At 38.0% G+C, this 12,839-nt stretch overlaps 1 pseudogene; it reads right to left on the minus strand.

Moving 5' to 3' along the window:
• Positions 1–11,793: 11,793 nt before the first annotated feature.
• LOC118709632 lies at positions 11,794–11,966 on the minus strand (annotated as a pseudogene).
• Between the last annotated feature and the right edge of the window lie 873 nt (positions 11,967–12,839).

Below are 12,839 nucleotides of genomic sequence, written 5' to 3' on the forward strand. Positions count from 1 at the left end.
CCCATGCGCCACCACTGCATGGTTCTCTACCTCCCTGCTTCACTCCTCTTCTTTCTCTCACTACCTGCATCCATCATTACTCACCCCCAGTTCCCCATCCCAGCCTGGGGCCCAGCTGCAGGGAGGGACCAGGAGGTTGACTAGCAGGCCCCATCAGAGATTGGGGCCTACGGGACGAGGACAGCTCCTGTGTTGAATATCTGCCCCCTGGAGATAAGTGTGCATCCTAGTGATTGGTTGTTCTGGTCATTCCTGTCGTTCTGTACTGATGGTCACTTAGGCTTTTATATATATAGATAGCCATTCTGACTGGTGTGAAATTAGTGATGTTGAGCATCTTTTCATATGTCTATTGGCTATGTATAGTCTTTCTAAATATAAGTACTTTGCCTATTTTTAATTGGGTTATTTGCTTTTGTTTTTGGTGCTAAGAAGTTCTTTATAAATTTTGAATATTAACCTCTTATCAGAGTAATATTGGTGAATATCTTCCCCATTTAGTAGATTATCTTTTTGTATTGGTGTTTGTCTTTTGTTTTGTTTTTTTACTATGAAAAAACTTTGAATTTATTTTATCTTTCAATTGATTTGAGAGAGAGAGAAAGATAGAAAGAGAGAGAGAGAGAGATTGCTTTGTTATTTCACTTATTTATGCATTCATTGATTGTTTCTTATGTGTACCCTGACCGGAGATTGAACTCTCAACCTTGGAATATCAGGATGACGTTCTAACCAACTGTTGCAAAAACTTTTTAGATTGATATAGGTCCATTTGTTTATTTTTCCATTTTTTCTTTTGTTTCCCTTACCTAAGGAGGGGTCAGAGATTACTGCCTGTGTTTTCTTACAGGAATGTTATGGTTTCCGGTCTTACACTGAACCCTTTAATACATTTAAGGTTCATTCTTGTGTATGTTGTATGAAGGCCGTCTAGTTTCTTTCTTTCTTTCTTTCTTTCTTTCTTTCTTTTTTTTTTTTTTTTTTTTTTTTTTTAGGCAGCAATAAGATTCATTTTAAAGCAAATTTAAGATAATATTTTGTAAATGTGAGAATGTAATTAATGATGGCAATACAATTTTGGCCAAAAATGCCGTGTTAATTACTGCCAGTTATATATATATATATAACATATTTTAACATTGCCCCCCCCTCCTCCCATACATACCCTCCCTCCCTAGAGTTTTATGTCCATTGGTTGTACTTATATGCATGTATACAAGTCCTTCGGTTGATATATTATCTCCCCTAGATCTCCCTACTCTACCTGTAATTTGACAGTCTGCTTATTGCTTTACTGTCTCTATATCTATCTTTTGGTTCATCGGTTTATAATGTTCTTTATTATCCATAAATAAGTGAGGTCATGGGGTGTTTCTCTTTCATTGACTGGCTTATTTCACTCAGCATGATGTTCTCCAATTCCATCCAGGTTGCTGCAAATGATGAGAATTCCTTCTTTTTTATGGCAGCATAGTATTCCATTGTGTAGATATACCATAGTTTTTGGATCCAATCCTCTGCTGATGGGCACCTAGGCTGTTTCCAAATTCTAGCTATTGTAGATTGTGCTGCTATGAACATAGGGATGCATATATCCTTTCTGATTGGTGTTTCTAGTTTCTTGGGATATATTCCTAGGAGTGGGATTACTGGGTCAAATGGGAGTTCCATTTTCAGTTTTTTGAGGAAACTCCACACTGTTCTCCACAGTGGTTGCATCACTCTGCATTCCCACCAGCAGTGCAAGAGGATTCCTTTTTCTCCACAACCTCGCCAACACTTGTCGTTTGTTGATTTGTTGATGTTGGCCATTCTGACAGGTGTGAGATGGTACCGCATTGTTGTTTTGATTTGCACCTCTCAGATAATTAGTGACTTTGAGCATGTTTTCATGTGCCTTTTGGCCTTCCTTCTGTCTTCTTTTGAAAATATTCTATTTAGGTCCATTGCCCATTTTTTAATTGGATTATTCATCTTCCTTTTATTTAGTTGTATAAGCTGTCTGTAGATGTTGGAGACTAAACCTTTATCAGTGGTAACATTTGCAAATATGTTCTCCCACACCGTGGGCTTTCTTGTTGTTTTGTTGATGGTTTCTTTTGCTGTAAAAAAGCTTTTTATTTTGATGTAGTCCCATTTGTTTATTTTCTCTTTAGCTTCCATTGCCCTATGGGCAGTATCAGTGAAGAAGATCTTTCATTTTTTTGCATGTTGTTGTCTAATTTTTCCAATACCATTTATTAAATAGAATGTCTTTTCCCCATTGTATGTTCTTGCCTTCTTTGTCATGTATTAATGGACCATATAGGCATGGGTTTATTCCTGGTCTCTCTATTATGGTCCATTGTTCTCTATGCCTGTTTTTATGCCAGTACCATGTTGTTTTGATTACTATAGCCTTGCAGCATAGTTTGCTATCAAGTAGTGTGATATTTCCAATTTTGTTCTTAAGATTACTATGGCTATTCAAGGTCTTTTGTGGGTCCATATAAATTTTAGATTATTTGTTCTTGTTCTATGAAAAATGCCATTGGTATTTTGATAGAAACTACATTGAATCTATAGGTTGCTTTGGGTAATATAGACATTTTAATGAGGCCAATTTTTTTCTATTCATGAGCACAATATGTGCTTTCATTTATTTGTATCTGCTTCAATTTATTTCTTCAATGTCATGTAGTTTTTCAAGTACAGGTCTTTTTATGATTAATAATTTTTTTATTTTGCAAATAAAGTTGACATACAATATTATATTAGTTTCAGTTGTACAACCCAGTGATTGGACATTTATATAACCTATGAAGTGATTATCCTAATAAATCTAGTACCCACCTGGCATCATATATAGTTATTTCAATATTATTGACTATATTCCCTATGCTATATTTTACATCCCCATGACTGTTTTGGAACTATCAATTTGTGCTTATTAATACCTTCACCTTGGTCATTCAGCTCCAAAATCACCTTCCCTCTGGTAACAATCAAAAATTTCCATATATCTATGAGTCTGTTCCTGTTTTGTTTGTTTGTTTTGTTCTTTAGATTCCACAAGTAAATGAAATATTATGATATTTGGCCCTCTCTATTCAACTTATTTCACTAAGCACAATATTCTCTAGGTTCATCTGTTTTATTGCAAATGGTGAGATTTAATTCTTTTTGTGGCCAAGTCATATTCCATTGTATATACTATGCACTACCTCTTCTCTATCCAATAGTCTATTGATGAACACTTAGATTGCTTCCTTATCTTGGCTATTATAAATAATACTGCAATGAACATATGGATGCATATGTCTTTTTGAATTAGTGTTTTGGGTTTCTTTGTATAAATACCTAGATGTGGATTTTCTGTGGGGTAGAGGGGGGGTTGTTTCTTGTTATAGACTTTGTTTTAAAGTTTATTTTGTTTGGTATAAGTTTTGCTACCCCAGCTTTTCTTTTCTTTTTCTTTTTTTTTTCCATTTCCATGAAATATTTTTTCCATCTCTTTACTTTCAGTCTTTGGATGTCTTTTGATCTGAAGTGAGTCTCTTGTAGATAGCATATGTATGGATCTTGTTATCTATTCAACCACTCTATGTCTTTCGATTGGATAATTTAATCCATTAAGATTTAAAGTAATTGTTGATAGATATGTAGTTACTGCCAATTATTTTTTTCTTCTTCTTAAAGAAGACCCTTTAACATGTCTTATAATACTGGCTTGGTAGTGATGAGCTCCTTTAGCTTTTTCTTGTCTGGGAAGCTTTCTGTCTGATCTTCAATTCTAAATTACATCTTGCTGGTTAGAGTGATATTGGTTTTAGATACTTGCTTTTCATTACTTTGAATATTTCATGATAATCCCTTCTGGCATGCAAAGTTTCTGTTAAGAAATCAGCTGAGAGTATTTTGTTATTGTTGACTGTATTAAATATATCTCTCCCCCACCTCACTTTGCCTCTCTCCACCCTGCTTCTGCCCCTGCCCCTCCTAGCATTCACCATATTATTATCTATGTCCTATGTATTATTTGGTTGATCTCTGCCTGTCCTTCCCATCCTCCTCTCCTCTGCCATCTGCCAACCTGTTCCATGCATTCATTCCTCTGGTCCTATTTTGTTCAACAGTTTATTTTGTTCTTTAGAATCCACATGTAAGTGAGATCATGTTATATTTTGCTTTTTTTTGACTGGCTTATTTCTCTTAGCATAATATTCTCCATGATGTCTCAAAGAGTAAGAGATCCTTCTTTTTTGCAGCCATATAGTATTCCATTGTGTAACTGTACCACAGCTTTTTTTTTTAATCTAATCTCTTACTGATGGGCATTTGGGCTGTTTCCAGATATTAGCTACTAAAAATAATGCTATTATAAACTTAGGGTACATATATTCTTTCTGATTGGTATTTTGCAATTCTTAGGACATATAACTAAAAGTGAGATCATGGGGTCAAAAGGCAGTTCCATTTTTAATTTTTTTTAAATAAAGTTATGTACTATTTTTCATAGTGACTGCACCCATATTCATTCCTAACAATGCACTAGAGTTTTCTTTTCTCCATATCCTTGTTGTTTATTGATTTTTTTTAAAAAAAAATCTTTATTGTTCAGATTATTACAATTGTTCCGCTTTTTCCCCTCCATTGCTCCCCTCCACCAGGTTCCCACCCCGCCCTCTGCCCTTTCCCCACTCCCTACTGTCCTCATCCATAGGTGTACAATTTTTGTTCAGTCTCTTCCCACACCCCCCACTCCCCTTTTTCCTGAGAATCATCACTCCACTCCCTTTCTATACCTCTGATTCTATTATATTCACCAGTTAATATTGTTCATCAGATTTTTTAATTCCCTTGGTTTTTAGATTCACTTGTTGATAGTTACGTATTTGTTGTTCATAATTTTTATCTTTATCTTCTTCCTCTTCTTAAAGAATACTTTTCAGCATTTCATATAATTCTGTTTTGGTGGTGATGAACTCCTTTAGCATTTTTTTTTATTTGTGAGGCTCTTTATCTGGCCTTCAATTCTGAGTGATAGCTTTGCTGGTAATCTTGGTTGTAGATTCTTGCTATTCATCACTTTGAATATTTCTTGCCATTCCCATCTGGCCTGCATAGTTTCTGTTGAGAAATCAGCTGACAATCATATGGGTACACCTTTATAGGTAACCAACTGCTTTTCTCTTGCTGCTTTTAATATTCTCTCTTTGTCTTTTGCTCTTGGAATTTTAATTATGATGTGTCTTGGTGTGGTCCTCTTTGGATTCCTTTTGTTTGGGGTTCTGTGTGCTTCCTGGACTTGTAAATCTATTTATTTCACCAGATGGGGGAAGTTTTCTGTCAATATTTCTTCCAGTAGGTTTTCAGTATCTTGCTTTCTCTCTTCTTCTGGGACCGCCATAATTCTGATGTTGGTTCGCTTGAAGTTGTCCCAGAGGCTCCTTACCCTATCTTCAACTTTCTGGATTCTCTTCTTTTCTTGCTTCTGTAGAGGAGTGTCCTCTGGCACTTTATGTTCCAAATCTTTGACTTAATTATTGCGATCTTCCAGTCTGTTTTTAGGCCTCTGTATAATATTTTTTATTTCAGTCACTGTATGCTTTATTTCTAGTTGATCCCTTTCATATCCTCAAAGGTCTTCTTTATTTTATCAGCCTTTTCTACAAAATTCTTGAAAAACCTATAACTGTGGTTTTGAACTTTGTCCATTCTTTTGCTTTCCTCCATTTCCTTCCTTTGTGGCTTGCCTCTTCTCTGCATTTAAGCTACTTCCCTGAGTTGATGGAGTAGCTTTGTGTGCAAGGTTTCTTAGCAGGGCCCAGGAACTCAGCCTTCCCAGTCACCTGAAGTGGACAGTCTTTGTGAAGACCTTCGTGAGCTGTGTGTGCAGTCTTGTTGTTAAGCCTTGCTTGTTGTTGGTATCACTGGGGAGAGTTGATCTGGGATTCTTTATTCTATTCCATTGGTGTATAAATATGTTCTTGTGCCAGTAGCAGGCTGTTTTGAGAACAGTGGCTTTGTAATACAGCTTGAAATCTGGTATTGAGATCCCTCCTACTTTATTCTTTTTTTCTCAGGATTGATGTGGCTATTCAGGGTCTTTTTTTTTAAATTCCAGATGAATATTTTAATGGGGAGTGCATTGAATCTATAGATTGCATGTGTAGTATGGACATTTTATTGATGTTGATTCTACCAATCCATGAACATGGTATGTTCTTCCATCTCTTTATATCCTCCTCTATCTCTTTTTCATTGTCCTGTAGTTTTCTGCATATAGGTCTTTTATCTCCTTAGTTAAGTTTATTCCTAAGTATATTAATTTTTTTGGTGTAATGGTAAATGTGATTGCTTTTTTAATCTCTATTTTTGTAAGTTAATTGGTGTATAGAAAGGCCATAGATTTCTTGGCTTTAATTTTGTATCCTGCTATATTGCCAAATTCATTTATTAAGTCTATTAGTTTTTTGATGAGTCTTTTGGGTTTTTTATGTACAATATGTTACCTGCAAATAAGGATAGCTTTACTTCTTCTTTTCCAATTTTATGCCTTTAATTACTTCTTCTTGTCTAATTGCAATGGCTAATACTTCCAGTACTCTGTTGAACAGGAGTGGTGAGAGTGGGCATCCCTGTTTTTTTTTATTTTTTTCTGTTCTTCTGGGAAATGGTTTTAGTTTTTGCTCATTTAATATGATGTTAGCTGTGGGATTATCATATATAGCTTTTGTTATATTGAGGAATAATCCTTCTATTCCTACCTTGTTGAGAGTTTTTATCAAGAAAGGGTTCTGGATTTTGTCAAATGCTTTTTCTGCATCAATTGATATGAGTATGTACAGGACTCTCTTTCAAAGCCCGCATAGAAAGAGTTCCAATTCAGGGTTCAGCTTCTGGAGAAGGGCCACACACAAATGAAAAGAGACTTGAAGAAATTCAATTTGGCAATATGGGGGGGGGGGGGGGGGCAGGCGATAGTCCAACTCTAGTGGACTACTACTCCCTGCTCTGGCCCTGCCATCCCCTTTTATTGAGGCTTTGGGGAAAACATTATAGGCGACATAAACAGAAATTTACATGTAGCCATTAGGCAGGAAATAACAGAAACTTTCATGGGACAAACAAGGTAGATTCTGCTTCAGCTAACAATATCTCAACTAAAGGTTAGAGCAATTAAAGTTGTTGACCAGTCTTCCTGGCTTCAACATCTCTTTTTTAATGAAACTGATTTGTTTTCCAGCAAGTATGTGATTATCATCTCTCAATTTGTTTATGTGATGTATCACATTTATTGATTTGCAGATATTTTACCATCATTGCATCCCTGAGATAAATCCAATTTGTTCATGGTATATGATCTTTCTGATGTACTGCTGGATCCGACTTGCTAGAATTTTGTTGAGGATTTTGGTATCTGTGTTCATGAGGGACATTAGCCTATTATTCTCTTTCATTGTGTTATCTTTATCTGGTTTTGGTATTAGGGTGATACTGGCTTCATAGAAGGAGCTTGGAAGTGTTCCTTCCTCTTGAATTTTTTGGAATACTTTAAGGAGGATAGGTTTTAGATTTTCCTTGAGTGTTTGGTAAAACTCCCTTGTGAAGCTGTCTTGCCCCGGGCTTTAGTTTGCTGGGAGCTTTTTTATGACTGCTTCAATTTCTTCCATAGTTATTGGCATATTGAGCAGTTTAGATTCTTTCTGATTGAGTTTTGGAAGGTTATATTTTCTAGGAATATGTCCATTTCCTCCAAATTGTCCAGTTTGTTAGAATAGACTTGTTCATAGTATTTTTTTTAATAATCCTTTGTATTTCTGTGGAGTCTGTTGTTATTTCACCTCTTTCATTTCTGATTTTGTTTATTTGGGTCTTCTCTCTTTGCTTCTTGGTGAGACTGGCTAGAGGTTCATCAATCTTATTTATCCTTTCATAGAATCAGCTCTTGGTTTCATTGATCTTTTGTATTGTCTCTATGTTGTTTATGTCTGCTCTGATCTTTATTATTTCCTTCCTTCAGCTTACACTGGGCTTTTCTTGTTGCTCTCTTTTGAACACTTTGAGTTGTAGAGTTAGGTAGTATATTACCATTGTTTCTTGTGTTATCTTTTTGTTTGTTTGTTTTGTTTTGTTTGTTTGTTTTTTTGTTTGCAGTAGGCTTGTAGAGGTATGAACTTCCTTCTCAAGACTGCTTTCACTGTGTCCCACAGATTTTAGATTGTTGTGTTTTCATTATCATTTGTTGTGATTACATTTTTTTTTATTTATTTCTTCCTTGATCTCTCTGGTAACCTAGTCATGTTTAATAGCGTGCTGTTTATTCTCCATGTGTTTGATTTTTTTGGATTGTTTTTATTGTAGTTGATTTCCAGGTTTATGATTCTGTGATCTGAGAAGATGCTTGATATGATTTCTATCTTCTTGAATTTGAAGAGACTTTGCCTATGACCCAACATATGGTCCTTTTTTGAAAATGACTCATGTGTATTTGAAAAGAATGTATATTCTGTGGCATTGCGGTGAAATGTTCTGAAGATGTCAATTAATTCCATCTGGTCTAATGAGTCATTTAGGATTGATTTTTCTTTGCTGATTTTTTGTTTAGAGGATTTGTCCAATGGTGATAGTGGGATATTAAAGTCTCCTACTATGATTTTATTGCTGTTAATCTCTCCCTTGATATTCTCCAGGAGTTTTTGTATGTATTTGGGTGCTACTATTTGGGGTGCATATATGTTTACCAGAGTTATTTCTTCTTGTTGGATTGCTCCCTTTAGTATTATGAAGTGGCCTTCCTTATCTCTTATTATGCCCATCACTTTGAGATCTAATTTGTCAGATATAAGTATTGCTACCCCAGCTTTCTTTTTTCCATTTCCGTTAGCCTGGAAAACTTTTTTTTTAAATCAATCTTTATTGTTACAAAAGTTCCTCATTTTTTCCCCCTCCGCCAGATTCTCACCCTACCCTCTGCCCTTTCCCCACCCCCCATTGTCCTCATCCATAGGTGCACAGTTTATGTTCAGTCTCTTCCCGCATCCACCATTCCCCTTTTCCCTGATAATTGTCAGTCCACTCCCCTCCCGTATCTCTGATTCTATTATAATCAACAGTTAATATTGTTCATCAGGTTTTTCAATTTCCTTGTTTTTTTTTAAATTAATAAACTTCTATATTTTTAAGAATAAATTTTAAAATCTAATAATTTTAAACCTTGTTTTTTCTGCCCTGGGAACTGAGAAGCAAACTTGTTTACATGTAAACTTGCCCTTGGGCTATCAAAAGGCGTAGCCATTCAAATGTAAATGAACACATTGTTTAAAGATAACTGCTGGCTGGAATTGGATTACCTGTTCTGGGTAGGAAGGGCATGTCCTACCCTTTCTCCATTAAAATTAAGGTGTTAGCTTTAAAACCTCTTTTTGGCTAGAGACCTTAAACTTTTAGAACTTTAAATTTTTCAGGTAGCAAATCAGTTACTTAGCATTTTCTCAAATCAATAATACCTCCACATTCCCAAGGATACACTTCAAATAAAAGACACATCCAAATAGATCAACCAACCTCATCCAGACCCCACATAAGGCATTCACACATCAACACCCCAGCGCTACAACAACTCAACACATCCAGATCTAAGCCTTCATTACTTGATTCAGCAGACCCTCAAGTTCCCCCAAAAGTTTCCAGCCATGTCTGAGAAGCAGCCCTGGGGCATGGGCAGGCGAGGATCAAGCTGTTCCGCGCCCAGCTGCTCCGGGCCTGGCCGCTGCTGCTCCGGGTCTGGTTGCTCTGGGCCCGGCTTCTGCCACTCTGCACCCAGCTGCTATGGGCCCGGCTGCTGCTGCTCTGGGGCCTGGCTGCTGCTGCTCTGGACCTGGCTTCCGCTGCTCCGGGCCTGGCTGCTGCTGCTCCAGGCCCAGCTGCTCCGGGTCTGGCTGCTCCGGGTCTGGCCGCCCTGTGCCTGGCCACCGCCACCCCAAGCCTGGCTGCCACTGCCCCAGGCTTGGCTGCTCCGGGCCTGGCTACCACTGCCCTGGGCCTGGCCGCTCTGGGCCTGGCCGCCGCCACCCCGAAATTCTGTCTTTTTTTTTTTTTTTAAACTCATTTGTGTTTCAATGTTGGCTGATGAGTTGAGTTCTGTCTTAATCTTCGCTTTTTCAAGATCTTCTTTGTATTCTTTCTTAAGTAATTTTACTATCTTTTTGCTATAACTTGACTTCTTCACATTGAAAACTTCAGTTTCTTCCTCCTTGTCCTAGAAGCTCAGCAGGCTGGCCCACATTGCCCCTTTGTTCTCTGTGGCCTCCTGTGCGGCTTCAGCCTGTTGCCAGGGTTGGAACCGCCCAGGAAGTAGCCCCCAGCCTTGGCTACAAGGCCCGTGATTAGCGGTCGAGGGCCCAGTGGCACCTCCCCCCCAGGGGCCCTATTGCCCAGCTCCTTGCCAGCGCCTGGAGGCGGCTCCTGCTCCTTATCACGCTCTTCTCAGTCTGGAGCTTTTGTCTCCTTCCCACCAGGGCAATCCTGCAGCACAGCCAACTATCCCTTCTCCTGAGAGCTCTGCCTTTCACTGCTCTCCTGGGTTTCTGCCTTACTGCCCAGTTTCCCTCTGTATGAGCCTGGGTCCCCGGGGTCTGGCCTAGAACTGGGGTTCAAAGCAGTCGGAACTGGGGCTCAGCACAGTCCGAAGCTTTTGTCTCCTTCCCATTAGGGCGATCTAGCATCAGAGTCAACAGTCCATCCTCTGCGCGCAATGTGCGCAACTCCGGGGGCTCTGCCTTTCGCCGCTCCCCTGAAATTCTGTCTCACAGCTCAGGCTCCCTCTGTTTGAGCCTGGGCCCCCAGGGTCTGGCCTAGAACTGGGGTTCAGCACAGTCTGAAGCTTTTATCTCCTTCCTGCTAGGGAACGCCAACCAGACACTCAGCCTCCCCCTCCTCTCCGGCTCTGTCCTCTCCACACGTGCGTGCGTGCGTATCATGTCTCTGTACCTTAGGCTTTTACAGCTCCTCTGATTATCCTTCTGGTTTTCTCTTTCCTTCTTGTTGTAGAATTTGCAGTCAGTCTACTTCCTGTAGCTCTGGCAATGTCCATTTTATATTTTAGTTGTATTTTATTGAAATTGTTGTGTGCAGCTGCGGTTAGGTGTTTACCTGTGCAGCCATCTTGGATCCTCCCCCTTGGCATTTTCCTAGAAAACTTTTATCCATCCTTTCACCCTCAATCTGTGTGAGTCTTTTTTTCTGAGTTGTGTTTCTTGTAGAGAGAAATATATGAGTCATGTTTTCTTATAGAATCCGTTACCCTATGTCTCTTGATTGGAGCATTTAATTCATTTACATTTATAATTATTATTGATTGGTACTTATTTGTTACCATTTTAATTCTTTACCCCTGTGTTCCTTCTTCACTATCTATTTCTTTTCTTTTACAGCAGACCCTTTAGCATTTCTTGCATTGTCAGTTTGGTCATAATAAATTCCTTTAGTCCTTTTTTGTCTGTGAAGCTCCTGATTTCACCTTCAATTTTAATTGATAGCCTTGCTGTGTGCAATATTCTTAGATTCAGACCCCTCCTTTGCATGACTTTGTGTATTTCATTCCATTCCCTTCTGACCTGATGAGTTTATGTTGAGAAATCAGTTGCTTGTCTGATGGGGGTTCCTTTGTAGGTAACTTTCTGTGTCTCTCTAGCTGCTTTTAAGATTCTTACTTTGCCATTGGTGTTTACCAATTTAATTATAATGTGCCTTGTCATCAGTCTTTTGGGATTCATTTTGCTTGGGACTCTGTGAGCTTCTTGGATTTGTGTGGGTTTTTTATTTCCTATATCAGGAAAGTTTTCTGTCATTATTTCTCCAAACTGGTTTTCTATTTCTTGCTTAGTTTCCTTTCCTTCTGGAAGCCCTATTTTGTGGATGTTTTTTTAAACTGATAAGAACAGATACTACACTTGATCTTAGCCAAAAGGCCGAGAAGCGATGTGTGGATTTTTTTTGTTTCACGTTGTCTCAAAGTTCCCTTGTGTTCCCCTCCTGCTTTTTAATTTTTTTTTTTCCTAGAAGCTGCTCTACTTGAGTATTTTTTTTACTTTGTCTTCTAGTTCACTGATGTTGTCCTCTACTCTTAATGCTTTCTATTGAGTACTTTACAGCAGCGATGTCATTTTTCATTTTTTTTCTTGATTCTTTTTCATTTCCTCTTGGTTCTTACTCATATTGTCGTATTTGTCTTCCATCCTTTCAATCCCTCTATGACCATTTCTCTGAATTATTTCTTTGTCAGGTTGCTTGCCTCCATTTCATTTACTTCCTTTTCTGGCGATGCCTGCTTTTCTTTCATATGTGGGCTGTTTCTTTGTCTCCCCATGGTCTCTCTTCTACGGGTGTCTGGCTATGTAGCTCTCTCTCTCCTGCGTTGATTTAAAGGCACAAATACAATACAACCAAGTAAAATGCATAAGGCACTGAACAGGAATGTATTCACAATATCAATAACTCCAAATAAAGGTGACCACCAGAGAAAGGCAAATTAGGGGATAGAAGAGAAATAAGAGAGAAAAAATAATAATTAAAAGAGAAAGGAGTGCCAAAATGAAATTGGAAAAAGGAAAATAAAGTAAGAGAGAAAAGAAAGAGAATAAGAGAGAAAAGGGGAACAAACTATATTTTTGGGGAGAAAACTCCAATAGAACAGCCACTAATCCCAACAAATTCCAGCAACAAATACTTGGAGATTAATACAAACTACAAACAACAACTAATATCAAGTGAGGCAAGGGAAAACAGAAGAAAAAAAAAGTAAGCAAAACAATCTCACAAAAAAAAGCATAAAAAATCTATATAATCAACATTCA

Source organism: Pipistrellus kuhlii, unplaced genomic scaffold (genome assembly GCF_014108245.1).
Source record: "Pipistrellus kuhlii isolate mPipKuh1 unplaced genomic scaffold, mPipKuh1.p scaffold_m20_p_1, whole genome shotgun sequence".
NCBI lineage: Eukaryota > Metazoa > Chordata > Mammalia > Chiroptera > Vespertilionidae > Pipistrellus > Pipistrellus kuhlii.